At 38.4% G+C, this 22,639-nt stretch overlaps 1 long non-coding RNA gene across 2 annotated transcripts; it reads right to left on the bottom strand.

Annotated features, from left to right (window-relative positions):
• Positions 1-14,096: 14,096 nt before the first annotated feature.
• LOC135300133 (uncharacterized) lies at positions 14,097-21,970 on the bottom strand. Of its 2 annotated transcripts, XR_010362015.1 has the most exons (5): positions 21,722-21,970; positions 20,531-20,646; positions 19,850-19,968; positions 14,947-15,051; positions 14,097-14,842 (listed from the first exon to the last, which is right to left on the bottom strand). It is a non-coding gene; the product is annotated as an uncharacterized LOC135300133 (long non-coding RNA). The 2 variants fall into 2 exon arrangements; XR_010362014.1 differs by lacking the exons at positions 14,097-14,842; positions 14,947-15,051 and having other exon boundaries at positions 19,505-19,968; positions 21,722-21,969.
• Between the last annotated feature and the right edge of the window lie 669 nt (positions 21,971-22,639).

Raw genomic sequence — 22,639 nt, 5'->3', positions numbered from 1 at the left:
ATTCATTTTATGTAAATAAAGGAGACGCCATGGGGCATTCCCCTGGGATGTCTCAAATTTTTGGAGTATGCAGCCTCCTTTTTATCCCAGTTTCCTGGCTGCATTTCCCTTCTCTCTTTCCCCATTGGCTGAGGTCCTTGAGAGGTACAGACTTCCTGGAACACCTGATACCTAAGATTCCCCTCTATTGTATAACCCTCCTTTTTAATTTTCAATTCTTATGGAATTTAGGGTTTTCTTTCATCTTTCAATATCCAATTTCATTTATCAGCAAACCAACAGTTTGTAAAGTAAATATCTTTTTTCCATTCATCAATCAGTGGAATCCTTCCCATTGATTCTTTTATCTCTCAGTGCTAGTTTTATCTACCAGCAGACCCACAGCTTGTTTGTAAAGACAAACCCATCATTCCTCTCATGCTCCATCGTTTCCAAAAACTAAACTCAAAATGTTTATATAACAATGAGTGAGGCAACTTTCAGTTGAGCAAATAATTTGAGCCACTGACTTTCAGTTGGCATTTCAGCTGAGTTTTGGCAACTTATCCTTTGGCAGAACTTGCAAATTCAGCACACAGCCAGGCACAGACACCCCTGGGACTGGCTCTAAGCATCAGTTTAGCATTGTTTTGTTGTTGTTGTTTGAGCTATTTTCCTACTTTACGCTTTGCCTTTAACCTGTTTATTTCCCAAGCTGTGTTTGGAAGTAAATTAGCACAATATAAATCCCCTCCCACAAGCACAAAGGAATACCCAGACAGAAGCACCCAGGAAAGTGCTTCAAACAATGCAGCAGTAGTGAAACACTTTATAATTTCAACTGCATTGTTTTTTTCAAAACAGCATCTGCAAACATCTCTTTTTATCACACATTTATCAAGCACTATGGATAAAATGATCAGAACATTTCCACAGGTAAGGTAAGGTGAGGCAGCCAGACTGAAATCCCAAAAGAGCACATTTCACTCCGTTCACTCAGCACCAGTAACATTTCTGACAGGAAAGTGTTCCCAGCCTCTTCACACCCTGCTTTTAGAGCTGACAATAATCCCATTTGCACCTTTCCAAAGGGAAATGTTGTACAGCCAATCTGATACACAACCTGCTAAAGTGTCTGATGAAAATATGTAGTTCCCAGTCTAAAAAAATCTTCAATTGACATTCTGAAAAATTAATTAATTGACCCGCAATTTCCTATCAAGGTGGCTTAAGTCAGCTATATAACTTAAGTAATTAATGTGTGAGAAATCTAACAAGAAAATTACTTTTGTCAGTACTTTTAAATGCTCTCTGATCAAATTTCTTTTCTGTGGTATTCCCCCACTATGTGACAATGACTGTTTCATTGAAAGGCCCATCTATGCCTGCAACTTGTCTCTAATAATTTTTTACCATTGGTCACTTTGGCAAAAAAAAAAAAATATATATATACACACATGCCAAGTAGATACTATATTTTCCCCATCACTACTACTGTCTCAGCCCACAAATATTTGTAGCTCAGAATCAGGGTTGTATTTTATGCATGTAATAGTTCTCAATGTTTTTTTCCTTTAACTGGTTTGTCTACTTTCTGCTTGAACATTTCACTTTTTAAACCTGATTACCCACATTTTCTGATAAGGAGATCTCCAGCTTATCTTCACAATATACCTCAATAATTTCCTCTTTACCTATATCTCATTTCTAGATAGCTTTCCATCAGCTTCAGCCCCCCAGATTAAGTTGGAAGTAGGTACCACAGTCTCCAGTTGAACATAAACCATTTCCTACTCACAAAGGAGGAGGATATTCTTTCTACTTGAAAGGTTTTGATTTGTGGAAATGAATAGCTGCTTTACAAGAGAGTAACAGCTAATTTTCAGAAATTACCTGAGCCTGTAGAGATCCATCAGTGCAGGAATTTAACTTCACTTCAACCTGCCTTCCTGTCTCACAGGAGAACTAACCAGAAATTCTCTTTATCCTCTCCAATCTCCATGTACAGAGGTCCCACCCCCTCCTCAGTGTAACCCAGGGCTTCTCTCTCCTCATAGCCACAAAAATTCCGCAAACTTTGGCTGCTCTTAGAACTCAGCAGTGGGTGAGAGAAAGTCAGTGGGTTAAAGCCTTTGAGCTTAGGGCAGCAACAAATTAGGAGCTTGGAAAAATTAATTAGATCCAATGGCCACTATGGGCTGCACCCATCTCCTCTTCAAAATAAGGATAAGAAGGTGGGAGTGTATTGTATTTGCAAGGTTCCCAGAAGAAGGAAGGAATGATGACTCTGACTCCATGTTCTTAGAAGGCTAATTTATTATTTTATGATACTATATTATATTAAAGAATACTAACCTATACTATACTAAAGAATACAGAAAGGATACTTACAGAATGCTAAAAAGATAATAATGAAAACTTGTGACTCTTTCCAGAGTCCCGACACAGCTTGGCACTGATTGGCCAATGAATCAAGACAAGTCACATGAATCCAATGAAACAATCACCTGTTGGATAAACACTCTCCAAACACATTCTAAAGCAGCAAAACACAGGAGAAGCAAATCACGTAATTATTGTTTTCCTTTTTCTCTGAGGCTTTCTCAGCTTCCCAGGAGAAGAATTCTGGGCAAAGGAGATTTTTTCAGAAAATGTGACTGTGACAGGAGTGTAGCTGTAAGAGGGGGTTGCACAGTTTGCCACATGGAATGAGCACAGTGAATGAACTCTATTAAATTAGCATTTTCAAGCTCACAGTGCAGCCTGCTGATGTTTCCCACTGGTGTCCAAAGTGGTTGAACTGGGTGGAATCAGGGGAGTGCAGGAGCAATGATTTGAGGGACCCCACTGGGTATTTTTGACTCCAAGAAAATTAGATCTGCCATAGTTGAGACAGTCACAATACAAAGCAACACTCCATTTTCAGAAGGCTTCAAAACCTTTTTATTCCAGCATGCATGCTTTTTATACATTCTTACAAAACTCATACATTTACACTTTACTCATTGGTCACTAAAGACAAACAACGTGCTTATTGGAAGAGGCAGTTGCAGGTTTGTCTTATTTATCCTTCTTTCCTTCTTGGTTTCTATGTCAATGACCTTGGTAGAAAAATCTTTCAGGGGTAAACATGGATCCTCTTGTCAAACTTCTCTCTGGCTCACAGAAGTCTCTGTAAAACCTCTTCCACAAGATCTATCCAGCAACTAATGAGCAGCATATAAATTCAGAATTATGTCAGGATTATCATACTACAGAAGCAAGTCTGAAAAACCATTAAAGAAAAAATTATTGCCCTGAGGATCCATCCCTGTGGAAAGGGACATGTTTTCTCAGATCTGGAATAGCCTTCTGAAAACATGTGTGCTCTGAGTCCAAACCAGAAAAATTATGTTGGTCACTGCCACTGCAAAAATCTACCAGCAGCCCTGTGAGCAGCTGGTGGTTTGATTTTGGGATGGATCACACGGTTTTGGAATTGTGTGTACATCCTCTAGAATAAGGAGAGCCTCAAGAAGAGTGACAGACTTGACCAGAACCACCAGGAAAACAATTCCTGGCACTTCAGGAGGTCTGCTGGGCCTGTCAGAGGGAATTGAGGGGGAAGCAAATAAAGAGAACACATGCTTGTGATGACAACACAGCAGTGGGTGAAAACATGGAAATTCAATGTTTTCAAATAAAGGGTAAGTCACAGAATAGGTAAAGTCACAAAGGGAAAACAAAGACTGACCTCTCACTCAGGTGTCAGGAAGGGAATCAAGTCCACAAGATACATATTGCAACAGAAAAAACTGGAGGGCTAAGAAATAGAAAGGAGCTGCTGGGGAGCCTCATTTGCTTTCATTTAAATTTTTCCCTTAAATAATTTAAATATCCTAGGCCTGCTGGAAATTTGGGAGCAGAAAGGCATTCCAGTGCCAGGCTGCCAAGTTCAGAAAGGAGCAAGCAGACTTTGCCAGGATTGGGGTGAGAGGATAAAACAGTATGCCTAAAGAAACCTTGGATCTAAACCAACAGTACCTGCACAAGCAGCATCCAGCCAGGATGACAATACTTAATAAAATGGGAGAAATCACACAGAAAATGACAGCTGGAAATGCAGCTGGGGCTTTAATAACCCATCTTCAGGTGAGGAGAAAAAGTATCAGGCAAAACACGAGTAACACAAAGGCATGGCTGGGGAACCCAAAGGAGAAGATATAACCCTTTAAAGGGCTTTAAAGTTTTACAGGATTTAGCCCAAGGGTATTCAGCTGAGGGAGCTGTACCACAGTTTGGTCTCAGTAAAGTCTTGTGTTACAGCAGCACACTCCCAGGGGAGTGCACAAAGCACAGTGAATCCACAGGACTTACATTCAGCTTCAAAAACAGGAGCTGCAGAAGGAAACAGAAAGCCCTCAAAAAGCAGTTCAGGCTATATAAGGGAATAAAAACCTTAGAGGTGACACTGGACTGGCACATAAGTCTGAACACAAGGTCTGGCCTAGAAACAAAGCGAAAATTGTTATTATATATGAGAGATTATCTGTAAAAAGCAAAAGTATCCTAAGAAGAAACAAAGAGCAGTCAAATTCTGGCAGGTTAAATGGGAAAAGACAGTAATGCAGGGACCCCAGAAGGAGTCACAGTAATAGAGTACTAAAATAATAAAAATATCATATTTCCTCAAATACGTCAGAAAGAACACTACTGCCACAAAGTCCATAGCATGATGAGAGGACTTTTCATGATATAACTCCAGCTGGCAATTAAGAACCACAGAGCTGCTCATTCACCCTCCATCCCAGCAGGATGGGGGAAAGGAACAATGAGAAAACTCTGAGGTAAAAAGAATTTATTAATTGAAAATAAATAAAATAAAATAAAATAAAATAAAATAAAATAAAATAAAATAAAATAAAATACATGGTAGTTAACAGGAAAATAACAAAAAGAGAGAAAAATAAATAAAAAACCAAAAACATCTCACTGTTATCAACAGTGTTTTCAGCAAAAATCCAAAACATTTTCTTTATCTGTTATAAAGAAAATTAATTCTATCCCAGTCATAACCAGCACAGAACCAAATATGGAAAAATTCAGGAAAGGACATGAAAATAAAGCATTTTTATTAGTATTCACTGCAGGACAAGGCACAAAGGTTTCATTGTTGTCACTCTTATCTTTCTGAAACTTTTGAAGTATCTTCAAAACTGTCAACATGAATGGTTACAAATCTCTAGAATTGTTAGAGGTAACCATCATTAAATGTACAAAATTATAGTTATTCACCAAGAAATCCTCAAAAAGCTCAAGTCTAAACAAGGGGTTTTGCTACAATTACCGGAGTGTAGTTTCTTTCTGTTTACTGGAGGACTAAAAAAAGAGGAAAAGCAACACCAAAGAAAAATAAATCTGAAAAAGTTTTGAAGTGACGCTTAAGGAATAAACAAAATTACTGGAAACTGTAGGAAGGAATAGGTCAAGTGGACCTTTGTTTAAATGTGATACACTTTGAAACAGTCACTGTGGCATTTGCAAATTGAAGTTCTGCCCTACAAACCTTTTGGAGTTTCTTAAATGGGATCAACAAATCTGCAGAAAACAAAAGGTCTTTTGGATTTCAAAAAGCCTGTTGAGAAAGTCACTCATCAAAAGCCTCTAATGAAACAGCAACCAGAACTGAGAGAAAAGGCTAAAATAGGGTTAAATTATTGAATAAAAGACAAACACCATAGGCAGGTGTAAGTGGTGGTCTCCAGTGGTGTTCTGCAAGGACATATTTAAACTTCTGCTATTTGGCTTGTTCATAAAAAACAGAAAAGGAGAAAGTAGTGACATGATGAAATTTCCAATAAGGTTCATTTAAAATAGTAAGGGTTCAGTGACAGAATTCCAGAACTTTGTAAGACAAAGAACTCAATAGTAAAATAGCAGGTGAAACCCAATTCAGATAAAATCAAAGTGATGCTCATGGAGGAAAAGCAGACTTAGCTTTACAAAAATAACCATATTTCCTTGCATGAATCAGCTGAGTGCTTAGCGGGATTTAAGAAATAGAGTTTAATGAAGGAGTAGGACTTGAGGGGAAAGAGAGAATCTGATTCATGGACAGCCTGGAAACTTTATACTGCTCCAGTATAAACTGGAAATTTTATACTCTCAGCTTGGGAAGGATATAACAGAACTGTACATGGCTCAGAAAAGAAATATGATCATAGGGCTGAAGTGGTTTTCATCCAAGGAATTAACATTTGCAAAGGATAAGCCAGGACCCCTCAGTGATACAAAAATAAACTGAAAAATAAAACAAAAATATTCAAGTTTGGCAGAATTATCTGACTTCTTGTCTTGCTTTTGTGTACTAATCCCCCAAGGACCATTGCCAGGGTTGCTGGGCTAGATGAACCTTCTGTCTGACCTCTACAGTTCTTCTTACATAATGCACCAACTCCCAAATTAAACCCACTACTTCACATGGTCACCAGTCATTGACACCAGCAGATCACCAGCACTTCATGGTTTGATATCTGCTACTAAAACAAGAAAAGATTGAGATCAGATTGTTGAAAAGGATATTGCAGGTTAAAAAGAAGCAGCAAGCCATCCCATATTGCTCCTGTTCTGAGCACAGAGTTAGCAGGAGCAGCATTTGCAGGCTCAGCTGCAGGCAGGGCATTGTCAAAGCAGTGCTGCCCAGTGTAGTATCAAGTTCTGTATTTGCTAACCCTCAGCCAGCCTTTACAACTGCTTTCTAAGACCTGCCTAAGGTGTTCAAATGCACTGCCAAAATGAAAAATAGATAAAGAAAAAAAAATTCTTTCTACAAGAGCAGGAGCTTGTAGCAATAACTCTGGTATCTAAATTGCACTCAGAGCTGTATCACAGCTCATCTTACTAATTCCAGACTGAGACTGTGGCCCTTTGCTTTAAACAGCAGAAATGGGTTTGGTTGCCACTGACAGAAATGTACAAGTCAGGCTTTCCACATTCCCAGACGTCTTTTCATTGATGAATGGCAAGGGAACAAGCAACATCATGTGACTTTTACAATTAATCTTTTAAAAAGCCAGGCTGTGTGCTGTACCTGCAGAGCAATGCATGTTCCACCTCTGAAAATCACTCAAGGATGGCAGGCACTGGCATTTTCAGCACTCTGAAAATCTCTTTCAAAGATTGCACTGGCATTTCCTCCTCATGGTGGAAATACTGGGGTCTAGGATAAAGCAGGGACTAATAATAATAGTAGTAGTAATAATAATAATAGTAATAATAATAATAATAATAGTAATAATAATAATAATAATAATCCTTCATATGCCTTTGTGAACTTTCACAGAAAGTTCAGCCATAATTTGGCTCCCTATCAAGGATCAGTTCAGACCATGTGACATCATGGTAAGGACACGTGTCAGAAAACATGGGGTCCATACCTGGTTGCAATTTCCTCCTTGCTATCCATCTCCACAGTCTGGGGGTTTTCATGTGATTTTGAGCTACCTCAGGTTTGCTCCAGGTTTTGCAGAGCTCCTCCTCCAGGACACTGCTGCACTTCTGCACTGCTGGGACAGCATGAGGGCAACAAAAACGCTTTCCATTTCAACTAAAGTGCTGGGAAACTTCTCCTTCCTTTCAAAATACTTCTCTCTTCCTCTTTTATACCCCTCCAGTGTATGTGTTAGCAAAGCAAAGCAGTACCAGGGAGCCTCTGAACAAGTTACAAAACCCATTTACCCTTAAAACCTTCTTTGCTGATGACACTGCTGTTTTTATTAATACATCAGAGTGCTGGCTGTACTGAGGTTCCATTAATGACTAGTCATAAAAGCGCTGTCCAGTGAGTGGAAAGAACATAGCTAGAGGAAGCTGCAGTCAAATCAACAAAGTCAGCCTGACCTGTTACAAAAAGGAGACTCTTTCACAGAATAAACACCAGGCATGCAGAACGGATTATTCTTCAAGGTGAACATCACATGAACAGTGGCAAGTACAGATCTTCAAAATGCTTTCAGAAGTCCTTCAGTGTGGTAGTTTCTGGGGTCCTCAGACGAAGGGCGGAAAGTGACAAATCTCACTCCATGTTCTTAGAAGGCTTATATTATTATTATATTATATTATATTATATTATATTATATTATATTATATTATATTATATTATATTATATTATATTATATTATATTATATTATATTATACTAAACTATGCTAAAGAATAAAAAAAGGATACAGACAGAAGACTACAAAGAATGATAATGAAAACTCGTGACTCCTTCTAGAGTCCCAACACAGCCTGACAGTGATTGGTCATTAAGTCAAAACAATTCACATGAAACCAATGAAACAATCACCTGTTGGTAAACAATGTCCAAACCACATTCCAAAGCAGCAAAACACAGGAGAAGCAAATCAGATAATTATTGTCTTCATTTTTCTCTGAGGCTTCTCAGCTTCCCAGGAGAGAAATCCTGGAGAAGGAATTTTTTCCAGAAAATATGACAGTGACGCTTCAGTGCCTAAGAGAAAACAAGCTACACCAACAAGACTGCCACCTGAGCAAACTGTGCACACTGGTGAAGGAAGGAAGGAAAATTTAGAGTTCCTTCCTTAACCAGGTGTGTGTCTGCAAGAGCAGGACACAGCCCTCTGTGTAATCTGGGTGCAGCTCAAGAGAGCTCAGAGCTCCTGGGGGAAAAAATGCACAGACAGATCAGATAATTAATATCTATTCCCTGGCAGCAGACAGGTCACAAGGAATTAATTTCAATTCTATCCCTTCCGTGACTAGGCACTAATAGCCTGTCTCACACACTCCTTGGCAGGCTTTATTTAGTGTTGCCTCAGATAAGTAAGCCTCCATCGCCTCACCTTTAGCCAGGCTGAGTAAAATCCAACTCTGTAAATCATCTTGTGAACAACTCATGGAATAAAGGGGTCACAAATCATTCTGCTGAGGTTCTTTTGTGAGCATCTCTGTGTCTTTGTCTATGAATAATGAGAAACAGCAGAGCCACAGGTGGGCTTGTTGGATGAAAATGCTTTAAATGGGGGGAGGTGACCAGGTCTAAATCCTCTCAGTGCTGCTGCCCAGACATTGGATTGAGCAGGGAAGAAGACAGGCTTTAATATTCGTGAAAGAAATCAGAATCATGGAAGGATTTGTGTTGGAAGAGGCTGTAATGATCATCTTATTCCACTCCCTGCCATGGGCAGGGACACTTTCCACTAAACCTGGTTGCTCCAAGTCTCATCCAGCCTGGCCTTGGACACCTGAAGGGATGGAGCAGCCACAGCTTCTCCTCCAGTGCCCCATTCTCTACAAAGAAGTGGTGGTAACAGCTTCTTTAGTGCCTTCGGAGAGAAACATAAAATTCATGTATGTATGAACATGTATGGGGTTTCCCAGGACATGAGCCTTCTAAAGAAGCTCACAGCACCTCAGTGTAGGTAGTACTCTCAGAACCACAAAGGTTTCCTGGGATTTAAACACTGGACCTTTACCAAACATCAATGAAAAGTTAACATCAGGGAGAACAAGAAATTAAACAAAAAATACTGATATTCCTGATACAAAACCTCTGTCTAGGACTGGGGGTGGTGAAAGGTCTACTGTGGAAATCCTGCTCCTCCTAAAGGCTTCGTTCATGATACCACAGTATTGGATATACATAAACACTGTCTTAAAAGAGTGTCAGGTGTTAATTAACAACATTTATTTTGTGTTTGCATAAACAAAACACTACTTCCACTTTCTGATCAAAAGAAGGAAATGCTAAAAATAAAAAAATCCTCTAGGTAATGCATCGTATTTGGCTCAGGAACAGAACTGTCTCCAGATAACCCAGACATGAAGGCATTGCTTTAACATGGAAGCTACACAGTGAATGAGCTGAAAAGGCTTCTAGAGAAAGAAAAAATGGGAAAAGAGGAAAGTTAATCAGGAAATTTTAAATTTGTCAATGACATTCTTCAGCTACAACTGTATATAATGTACACCTGGAGTGAGAAGTCTAAAAGTTTTTACAAATGGTCTAACATGCCTGTCATTGAAATCATTGAAATCAGTAAGGAAAATAGATGAAATCTTATTCTTAGTTCATCTCAAATAGAGGATTTATCCTTCAGTTTCTCCCTGTCAAAAATAGGAACTATTATTGGTATGGCTAATGCTTTGCCCTTCTGCTTTTAAGGCTCAGTTAATGACTTAGCAGTAGTAAAAATACTAAAATTAGCATTTTATATCTGGTTGATATTCATTGCTGTAGTAATGCTCTAGCTCAGATCTGCTCTGTGGTTAGAATGAAAATAGTAAGGAGCTCTGACCGGGAGACATTATCCTTCAGCTTTGGTATTTATTGATGTACACAAAGCAATCAGGTGTTCCATTCAAAAATGTTATTTCAACATTTCTAACTTAATAACTGCTTCTATAGTCCTCATCTGCTTGGGTGGAGTTCCAGACATTTAGTGTCATTTTCCTTTTAAGATGGTAAAATTGTGCTTATATTTCAAGCTAATAAATAGTAATTTACAGTAGTTGCTTGTGAGACTAAGGAGTCCAGCTGGGTTTTTAATCTTTTAATTTGTTTGTTTTATTCTTTTTAGGAATCAGCTCTATTCAATCACTGGCACCACCAGGCAGTCCCAGACACTTCTGGGATAAGGTTAACAAGTAACACAGGTCCCAATCTTTTATTACTTCCTTATATTAACTTTATAGTCCATATTTGGATCCGACTTGAGTCACTGGACTAAATTAGGTGAGGAACTAACCTTTGAAAAATTACCACTTCAAAGCATCATACAAAATCAGAAAGTAATGACATGGAAATAGACTTTGTTTTTTGGAGAAATGAATGTGACAAAACATCCTCATTCTACAGGAGAAATTCAGAATTTTAGTTGTTTGTTTCCTAAACACAGCATTTTTTTTCAAAAATAAAGACTAGGATTTATATATTTTCTTCCTTAATAATTTAAATGATGACTTTCTCCCCAGAAGCTTCATCACTGAAATGGGAAAGAAAAAGAGAAAAATCAAATGCAATGGGTCATCTTGGAGGTTATCATCAATAATTCATTAGGCTCTGTGGTGGTGTTCTGGCCTCTTATGAATACCATTTATTTCATCTTGTAATTATATTAAACGTAGCTGGGAAGTTCTCAATGTACCTCAGGACCTTTATCTTTGGTGAATATTAGTATTACATGTATAATGTCTATTATTTGCAGTATAATTATGAAGGAGAACCATTAACAGCCAGTGTGCTCTATGTTGGAATTTTATTATCCATTTCCCTTTTTGCCTATTTTATTTTAACATTGCAAATGATACGCGAAGGAAGTTGGCAGCATCCACCCTGCTGGCAGTCATGGCTGGGTCCTAGAAACATGGACTTGGCCAAGCTGGAAGAGCAGGGCTCTTCTGTGCCTGATTGTGCTTAAATTATGGTCACCGATAATTTTATAATTGAATTTTTTTATAATTGAAATTCGACTGTAATTCCCCAAAACAGATTGAGAACGCTGAAGACCTTTGAGCAACAAGAAATGCCAGTCCCACTGATAGGACTGTAACTGGCTGTAAAAAAGAAACTTAGAGATTCTTATCTGAAGGCATAGAAATCTCAATAATAATAATAATAATAATAATAATAATAATAATAATAATTCAAACTTGCTGCAACCATGAGTGAAGAGCATCAAGACACCACTGCTGCAACACTGGAAAGGCAGAAAATCAAATAATGGCCAACTTCACTCATTCCAGCTACAACTGATGCTCTATAGCACTAACAGCATGGTATAAGAAAGTGTACAGACGTCCACGGGCTTCAAACTTCAGGCAAACCCATAATAATACATCTCTGCAGGCACAGCTTATCTTCAAACTGAACCCTGACTTGATTCTCAGTTTAAAACAAACAAATAAGCAAACATAAATAGGGAAACAAAACAAAACACACAAAAAACCCCAACAACAAAAAACCCAAAATAAACAAAAACAACAAAAAAAACCCAAAGGAACAAAACCAAACGTAGCTCATTGTGAATTTGCTTCTAAAGATCACTTCCCATGACATGACAACTCACATGTCACAGGTGACCCACTGTGTAAATTAGGGTAATAGTTGTATTTTGGAAACACAGTCAAAGCATCCTTAGAAGGGGCTTCTCTTCTAATAAAAGTTTTTTATTTATATAATAAGTTCAATTTCTACTGCAAAAAGCTATCAGAAGGCCACTCTCTATTAAGGTCTAAATTAATAATGAGATCTACAGAAGTTGTCTAAAAGAACTGTGTTCTTTTGACCTGCTATTTTCTTTGTGGTTTAGTGTCAGATATCGACAACCAAGAAGCTTTTGTTGCAAGGTGTTTGCTCAGTGAAAATTTCAGATTAGCCAAACCTATTTCATTGAAACCAGCCCCAAGGATTTCCCTTTGCAGTCAGAGTTAATTGGGGTAAAAAAAAGTTTGGGCTCAAAGAGAACACAATCAACAAAACACTGCAGGCAGTTTTAATGAAAGCCTAAGAGTCACTAATGAGGCACCAATCATACCAAGAAACAATGAGCAAAGTCATCTGTCCTTAGGTCAACACAATCTTCCCCAAATGAAAGATTTCTTTGCACTTTCCGAACTTATCAAAGAAATATGAATGTCAAAATCCATGGCAGAGAAGTGTTATAAAACACTTCTATGTGAGAAACACCAATATACCTCAATAGGTGTATGAACAAAGTCCTGTAATCAGAATTGAAAGCAAATCCCAAAAGTCAGTGATTTTTGATTCCTATACATTGTTTTCTCTATTAATGGGACTGTGATTTAAAATAATTTAATTGCCTTGATTTCCAAAGGAGGGAAATGCATGGTCTGTCAGATTTTCAGAACATGAAAATCATAACTTTTATTCCTTTTTTGATTAATGTCTGTAGGATAAAACTTATTTGGTCAAATACCCTTCAGAAAACCTGCTTACATACACAGTATCATATATAAAATATGACACACGAGCACAACATCCTTACAACCAAATCCTTTTATTTTACCCTTATTTATTAATTTTCCTATAGATTTCTTTTGGGCTTGTTAAGTACCTGACTAACTGTCTTTCATAGGATTTTACCCTGCACTAGGAGCAGTCATTCCCAATTGCACAGACTGAACACTCTCCTCCAATGCCAGTACTTCTGCATTATTTTAGAACCTAATTAAAAAGTGTTTCTGACACAAAATTCCCAGGTCAGCAAGAGTAGATCAGAGAAAAACTCTCTTGACCAGCCTCTGCAAAATGAAAACAATTGATCTGATTCACTTACTTCAAATACCATTTGCCTTATGTCTTTTCTTTCTCCAGCATCACAAGTGAAATCGATAGTGTTCCAGGTTTCCTGATTATTTCACAGAGATAAAAAGTTCCCTGGTTTTGTTACAAAAGTTTTATTTTGTTAACAACCATTCCTTATAGAATGTTCTATACATTACATATAGAATGTTCTGAACAAGGAGGCAGCTACAGAAATTAAGCTCTCACCTCTATCACATTAATTGCACACTGATTATCTACTTTATTCAGTTATTAAAACAAATAAATAAACAACTAAATATTATTAAAAAACCCAAAACAATCAACAAAAGAAACCCAAAATATTTAGATGGCAATTCTACTACCTAAGCATAAGATAATTTTTTTCCAATTTTGGGCCACTCCTAATCAGGAAAAATCCCCAGAGATCTGGAAGGTCCTAAATTTCACCACAGCAGAAAAAAAACTATGACTCAACAGCCTGGGGTGAAGTTTCTGCTCTCCAAAATTCAAGTGAGAGCTCTGATTCCTCCCTGTTACTCTCCAGGTAGCCATGAATCTCCACATGAGAGACACTCCATGGAAAAAGGGATGGGGAGCTTAAGAGGGGATTTGAATGACCAGTGGAGGGATAATGAAGAGCTCAGAAAATCAAAAAAGAATTAATGGGCGTGCAGCCACTGGATAGACTGGGGGTGCGCAAAGAGTTGGGAGGGGACACAGCTGATCCCAGCTGGACAGTGGGATATTCCAAATGTGGCATCCTCAGCCCATAAACAAGTGGGGAGGCTTCTGGGAGTGGGTGCTGACCAAGGACTTGCTGATCATCTGTCACTTGGTGGTGAATATTTGGTTTTATTTGTTGCACTTGTCTTTCTTGGGTTTTATCTCTCTCTCTCTCTAATTTTTTCTTTTATTGTTGTTCAATTGTTTTTATCTCAAATCTTAAGTTTTTCTCATTTTTACCCTTCCAATTCCCACCCTCACCCCACGTGTGGGGAGTGAATGAGCAGCTGTGTGGGGTTGAGTTTCTGGGTGGGATTGAACCACAACACAGAACCATGCTGAAAAACAATGCAATATGTAACTGTCAGTTGTTGGGTTCTCTTTTCCTGGGGCTAATCCTATTCAAAAACTTGATGTATTTTGTGTTAATTTCCAGCTTGGTTAATTACAAATCCCACCCAGGCATATTCCACTCAAATATGTGTAGATACAAATAAATATTTGGGCATCTTCTCCCATTTTCAAGAGTTATGGAATTAAATCTACAGAAGAGATATTCTTGAGGCAGTTATTGGTAAACAAGCATCTAACTGTGCCTGCTACTTGTATAAATTATTCTAAGTTTCTGAGATGGAGAGATAAAAGTGATTGCTACTGAATCTGCCCCTAAAATTCCTTTCATGGAAGTGTTCAATAGGTGTGTGAATGTGTTGCTTGGGGGTGAGGTTTAGTGGTGAACATGGAGTTGTTGGACTAATGTCTGAAGTCAACAATCTTGGAGCTCTTCTCTAACTTTAGTGATGCCATAATTCCATGAGGTCTAAACCAGGATATTGGGGCAGCAACAGCCTGGAGAGAAAAATTAGGCTCAGGTGAATATTTAAGGCACCTTCTCATTATTACCCTTTGATTAAGGCCTTGGGGGAAACTCAGAAATAATGGGGATCACAGACCTTCAGTCTTTGGCCTTTGTAGAGTGACTGGCAGTAAGATTTCCTTCTGGTACCATGTTTTTACTCCAGAGCTCTTTGAGATAAATTTTACAGTGATTTCAAGAGCTATAACAAAAAAAAAATCATGAAACAAAAGCACTATATTTTTTCATCATCCATGATCTGTCCGTGCTGTATTTTAGACCCATGAGGTAAGTGATAAGCTTCTGTATGCAAAAACTGATTACTTTAGGTCAGATCTCACTGTGGAAGTGCTTTACATTTTTCTGTCAATGAATCAGGTGCATTCAATCCCTAAACAATTTATTTTTTTTTTATTATTATTATAACACTTCACTCAGAGAATTAACTTGAATCATTCAAGTTAATTGATCAAGTGCTTAGAGTAGAATTAATTTGTTCTCATGCTCCATACTATACCAAAGGTTTTGAAGGAGTTATTTGAACATCTCTGGTTCCTGCCAACACAGAAATACAGCCCTGCACACAGACATCTGTTTCTGCTGGAGGTTTGTGCAACAGAAAAGCAAACACACCTGGAGACAGGGGAGAGCTAAACAACTCTAAATGCTCTGCAAATTCTCCAATGTGATGTCTTTATTTCGCCTCTTAAAATGTAATTCTCCCTAACACCACAAAATTGTTGTCCAAATCTTTCTAAGTCTTGGCTCTGAGGTCTCAGCAGGATTTTGTAAAGTCTGTTTGTGTGGAGGTGGAGAGACTCAGCACTTGGACTATGTAAACTTGGACTAAAAGGGGAAAAAAAGCCTGAGGGAGCCTGGGTCATTTCTGGAGTCTCAATGGATCTTGACTGCACCTTTTCTTCTGCACTCAGTGAAGGTAATTTTCTCACTGAAGGTGATTCTTTTATTTTTGGGTTCCTACACAGATCAGTTCTGATTCTAGCAATTGTTACCCAGTTTCATTCCTAAGGCACAGTATCATCCATTTCCTTCATTTTTCACATACTGCCAACATTCTAATGGCCATCCACTTCTTTCCTCTACACACAACTTAGAAAGAATGTAGATAAGCTTAGCTTTCCTGAAAGATATTTTGAAGCAACTTGGTAGTTTTGTGGAGCCATCTAATTGGAATGCTGACATTAACCTGTATTTCACTGTCTCAGGACAGCATATCAATTTGGAAAGTCTGTCTGAGGTATTGAAATAACACAGTGGTGTTTTTGGCCTATAAAGGAGTGAAGCAAGAACTATTTATGTCCCAAATTGCAAGAATATGGCTGCATTCTTTCACCCACAGATCAAACTTTTTTGCTAAATCCATACTTCTCTCATCAAATTTTGCATTTTTAGAGCTCATTATTTTCTTGGTCCTGTCTCAACACATACTCCATCCTTTGAATCAGGTCATTTTCTTATCAGAGCTATTGACTTCTCCAATGTCAATAAAAATGCTGTTAGTTGCTTCAGCACAGCTTTTGTGACTCTCTGCATTGTATCATTTTAGACAGCATTTCAATTTGCTTATATTTATTTTGTGCATCTAGACTTTTTCAACGTTTTCCTTCAGAAAACAGGAAGCGTTTTACAAGTCACTAAAATCACGCACAACAATTTTGGAGTTGGTAAAGTCAACAAAAGGTCTTTAAGTGATTTGTTCCAAGATGAGTCAGTAAGTACAGCTATAGACAAACCCTGGAGATTTAACACTTGCTTTTTTCTCTAATCACAGTATGAAAACACTGCTGTCTCACCAGGCTGTCCTTACTGCTTCAAGTGGAATTTATTCCACCCCTACATGGCCTCTGAAGTCCCATTTCTGTGATAGCACATAGATTTTTCATTACCTCTTGACAAAATGCTTAGTACTAGTGTTTATTTTATCCTACTCCAGGCAAAATAACTGGAAAGGGATAATAACCTGATCCTAACATCTATGGATCTTCGGCATACTTTTCTTTTAGAACTACATGAGATAAACAACATTTAGGCCAAGATTTTTATTTTTTTAAGGCTTCTAAAGCTTCCAGAAATTAAAATGTCACCTAAGATAAAACTCTAAATTTTGGAGGTTCCTTTTCTCTGGAAAGGATGACTACTTCTATAATTATCTTCCTTGCTGATGCCCAGTCTAACAAAATTATCTTCAGAACTATTTCAAATGATAAAATAAGTCCAACCCTTTGATTTTATGTGCAGAGTAATATTTTGGGTTGGTTTGTTTGTTTTTTTTTCCTGCAGTATAGCTGGATAAGTTTGTTTCCCTGCACATGCATCACATTGCACCCTTCACACATCACTTCTTCACTCACAATCACATGCTGCATCGTTTAGATTCTTGCCTTGACAGAAGGATCTATCTGTGCAGTCAAGATGAGTGTTTCCAATAACCAAATATCAAAATTCTTTTGACTCAGAGAATTAGAACCCTCATTAAAATGCTTTCTGCATCGATTTCTAACCTGGGCCAATCTGTGTTTTAATCTCAATCTTTGAAATGATCAGTTCCACCTTGTTTCTGCCAGGTGAAGAGCAAAGTCTGACTACCAGCAGCATGGAAATGGAACCCTTGTTTTATGTACCAGCTTTATTGGCTCTGTACTCTGCTGAACTAATATGACATATTATATTATAGCTTAAATATTACAATGAAATATGTGAGGTTCACATTAGTTTGAAAGCATTCTTTACCAAGTTTGTGCTACAATCATTTGCAAGTCAATACAAAAAGGAACATAGCAGGAAAGCTAATCTGGTGTGCTTTGTATTGGTTTCTTTCTCATTAGTGTCAGAAATTAATTGCAGCATACACAAATAACTCAGGACAGTTCTGCTTTTCTTCTATATTTAGTGACTAAGGGAATATTCAACAGAAGCCTCTAAGGGACTCTGCCTTACACAAAGCTCTCAACCACAGACAAGATAAATTCCTAAGTAATGCACTAATATAAATAAAATAAATGCAAATGTAAATCTAAATATATATATATATATACATACATGCATACATTTACATAAATAATATATTTAGGTATGGCCCTAGGAACTCTCCAGCTTCAGAACTGTGGCAGGTGGTTGGGAACACAGTGACACTCTGGACCAACTCTGACACTTGGATGTCCTCCCTTGAGTCTGATTACTCAGCATGGAGGGAAAGTTCTCAGTTTTCATAATGTGTATGCTTCCTTACTTCTGGAGGGGGGCGGGGGAATATAGTAGATAATAATGACAATATGAAAGAAATAGATATAATAGATAGGATAGATACATACAAATACAATGATAATAAAAAATTACAGCCTTTGCCTCTTTAACACTTAGAATTTTCTATGTTCACAATGATATCTTTAGATATCAACAGCTTCAATCCACTTCTTCCCTTTCAAGTCCTCAGCACCTCAAAAAGATTTCATTATATTCAATTAATTGGAGCAACTTCGAGTGCTTGTTTCTTTTATTGTTTTAAAGACTTTCTGCCAGGACACCTCTAGCATTGGACATCTTGGCAGTGGCCATTGCTGGTGGATGGATCTCTGATCAGTGGAGTTCAGCATCTCACAGTGATCACCATTATCCTCCTGTCAACCCCGTGACACCAGGCAAGATCGATGCCCCTTCCCTGCTGGCCCCTGCTCCTGGATTGCTCTTGATTTATTGTGTCTGAGCTTGGCAAGGGGGTGCAGATGGCTTTTAATCAATCAGAGGGTGGGGATGGAGCTGCCCCACTGTACAACACTGTGCTGTTCTATAAAACATATGTCAGCACAAGGAATTCCAGTTACCAAAGGCAGGTGCAAGGAAATCTTCCTGGGTCAAAAAATCCCAGAACTTGTTACTCACAGTTAAACTGCAGAGCCCCACAGAAGGGGGAGGCTGCTGGTGGGGCAGTGTTTGGTCTTTGATTTTGCAGCTCATTAAAAGTCAAGGCACAGCAGAATTGTGGATTACAACCACGATGGGGTTTATGTCACAGGTTTTACAAAATGACCCCATTGCCAATGTTTCCCAAGCCCACAGCATGGCAGCAACTTCAGAAGGAGGTATATAAAGATGACATAAGAAATTGTATTTATGAGGTGCCCCGATGAAGGAAGGAGTGATGAATCTGACTCCATGTTCTCAGAAGGCTAATTTATTATTTTATGATATTATATTATATTAAAGAATACTATACTAAACTATATTACAGAAAGGATACTTATAGAAGGGTAAAAAGATAATAATGAAAACTCTTGACTCTGGAGAGAGTCCCAACACAGCTTGGCCCTGATTGGCCAAAGAGTGAAAACAACTCACACCAGAATCCAATGAAACAATCACCTGTGGGTAAACAATCTCCAAACACATTCCACATGAGCACAGCACAGGAGAAGCAAATGATATGAGAATTGTTTTCCTTTTTCTCTGAGGCTTCCCAGGAGAAAACTCTTGGGCAAAGGGATTTTTTTCAGATAATGTGAATGAAACAATAAGAATGAGCAGGTCTAATATATTTTTTTAATTATAATCAATGTTAATTACAGTGTAATTCTGGTTATATCATGGAATATACCCAGTTCTGGGTGAATTACGTTTATAATCCAATAGGTAAAATATCTCAGCTGCTTCTTATACTTTTTTCAGGAATCATTTGAAAATTGAACAAATTTTTCTGAGGTGCACCACAGGAATGTGGAAGGCCCTTATAATTTCATACATATTTTGGAGCATTTAACACTTTCTTTCTGATGAGTTTTTGATTCTTACAGACCAGGTTGGAGTTTTGTTGAGACTTTTGCTGTGTCTCTTACACTGCTTTTTATAAAATATGAGAAGAAGCTAAACCCATATTAAAAAGCTGGAGCTGTAGATGATAATTACTAAAGAGAAGCATCCACACTTCAGAGCTAATATTTATTCAGTACATGACTTTTTTAGAGTTACTAGAGAGTTCTCAATACCTTCTTAAGTTTCTTCAACCTTTGCAGCTTGACCTCACTGACTTTTAAATCCTTGAGGATGCTTCCCACTGCAATTGATGTGTATAAGCCTTGGTCTTCATTTGATATGCCACAAACAGCTGTCCAAGCACAAGAAAAACCATAAGGTGTGATTCACTTTGATTCATCCCCTCTTCCTCCCATCCTTAAGACATCAGTTGCATCTAAAACTCAGCAGGGTATTCAAGAAACAAAGTTAAACTTGACAAGCCAGCTTCATCTCAGATGTTTAATGACACCTTTCTGCTCCCTGCCCACACTGTCATCTTTAACACAAACAATTTCTATGTAAATGAATAGTAAATTATCTTAAAAGAAGATTCTAGACTAGACTTTTGCACCAGTATGGTGTGCAAAATGAAGCTTAATGTTAGGAACTTTCTTAAATAAATCAATATTTTCCAATGTTTTTTTAGAGGAGGATGAAAAAAAAGCAAACCTTGTAAAAGAACACAATATATGTACAGGACAAGATATAGGGAAAACAATTAAAACAAAGAACCCATACATAAGGGAGAAAATATTTTATCCACTTCAGTTTGCCTTGTCTGCTGATTCAGCCATGGGGGCAAGGGGTTCTCATGGAACTCAGTCTGGGTTGGGATTCTGTCTCTCTTAGCATAGAAATCAGAGGACAAATACCTGCAACTGATCTTGATCTCTGAACTCCCTTTCCAATCAGTAGAGAGAAACAAGTCCTTCATGGAAGCCATTTAGATGACCCATCTTAAACATCTGAATCGTGGAATTGCCTGTTTCTATGTCCATTACGAAAAAAAAAAAAGGAACTGGATGAGTAGGCAGCAGGATCTTGTCTAAAGCTGAGTGCACAACATGCACCATTCTGATGCTGAACAAATCCACGAGGGGAATTTTCATCAGAAATTGAAAAACTTTTGAGAATACAAGGATAAATCAAATTCCATTCCAGCTTTCCTCCAGACAGGCTAGATTTGTTAGAAAAGTTTTACTCCCTCCTGTCCCTTCGACAGAAAAATTCTTACTGTCAATAAAGTTCCTTTGCAAAAAGGTTGATCATCATAATTGCATTTCTGCATGAAAAGTGGATCCATCTATAAACTGGAAAAGCCCAAAAGCAACTGGAAACAGACTAGATTAAAAGAGGAGAGATTTTGATTAGGTGTTAGGGAGAAATTCTTCCTGTGGGGGTGGTGAGGCCCTGACCCAGGCTGCCCAGAGGAGCTGGGACTGCCCCATCCCTGGAAGTGCTCAAGGCCAGGTTGAAAGGGGTTCTGAGAAACCTGGTCTGGTGCTGGGTGTCCCTGTCCCTGGCAGGGGTGGAACTAGGTCATCTTGTTTGTGAATGAGTGGAACTACAAAAACTGCTGCAGCAGCCAGCTGAGAAGCAGAAACCCTTAATTATTGTGTGCTGTGCCCTGCATGGAGAGCTGTGATGTGGGGAACTTGTGATCACTGTATTATTATCACTGCTTTTTAATGAAGGGATGGGATCACAGTTTTAAGAATGATTTATTGCTCAGATAAACAGTTTCAGAGGCTGCAAGATTTTAGAGGAGCAAGCAGTCATCTATAGCTCATAGTCACAAGTTCTCAATTACAAGGCAATAAGAACTTTCTAATCCAATAGACAGATGCCACAAAATTTATTTTTCTTTTGTAACCTATCACCTTTATTCACTTCTACTGCACTGTGGATACTTTTGTCCAATGAGCTGCTGTCTCACATGTACCCACATGGTTCTATTATAACTTCTAAACTCTTAGCTTACTCTATACAATCCCACCCTTACATTATAAACCCTTCATCATTTTATCAACACAGTTTCTCACTTAAGGCATATTCTTACTTACAATTGTAGAAACATAGGTTTATGATTTTTCTGCTTAATGTCTGTGTATTTTATGTTGCATCAATCCAAGCTTCTCCCAAGGCTGCAGATCAAACCCTCCTGTGTCTGTGGAAGTTTCTATTTTTCCATTTCCCACAACTATGCAGAGCCTGCTGACCCTGCAAGACCCCCAGGGACTGTGGGCTGGACACTGCTGACAGCTGTAGGGTGTTTGGCTGTCGAGCTGCTCTGCAGCTTCACTTGCAGTTAATTCCAGCACGAGCTGCTGTCAGTCCTCATCTCCAGGTGCAGCAGCTCAAATGCCCACTGTGAGATCAAATGCTTGCAGTGAGATTTCTCACAGGTGGTTGCTCCTTTGTGCTTTGGTTGGCAGCCCTGGACCACCCTGGATGTTTCTGTCTCTGTGTCTGACCATTGCTAGATCAGCAAACCTCTGGGGGACTTCTAAGATGCCTTCTGCAAGTGACAGTGATGAATTTTTAAAAAACAGGAAATCTAATGTAAGCAATTAAATTAAAAGAGGCTTAATGTGATGAGATAAACTAGGAGGCACAGAGGTGGAGCCAATGAACAAAGTGCTGTTCCCAAAATGCCCATTGTTGAATTTGACCACACAGGCAAAAAAAAAGCTCTTTTTGTTGTGTTCCTTCAGGAGAAGCTTTAGGAGGTTTTTTATAGATTGCAAATGGAATAAAGATCATAGAATAGGATCATGGAATGGTTTGTGTTGGAAAAAACCTTACAGACCATCTAATTCCACCTCCCTGCTATGGTCACTCAGAGCTCCATGCAGCCTGGCCTTGGGCACTTCCAGGGATCCAGGAGCAGCCACAGCTTCTCTGGGCACCCTGTGCCAGGGCCTGCCCACCCTCACGGCAAAGAGCTTCTTCCTAATATCCAATTCCCTAATAAAGCAAAC

This window comes from Passer domesticus, chromosome 4, assembly GCF_036417665.1.
Source record: "Passer domesticus isolate bPasDom1 chromosome 4, bPasDom1.hap1, whole genome shotgun sequence".
Classification (NCBI taxonomy): Eukaryota; Metazoa; Chordata; class Aves; order Passeriformes; family Passeridae; genus Passer; species Passer domesticus.
This window is presented reverse-complemented; position numbering and strand designations above follow the sequence as displayed.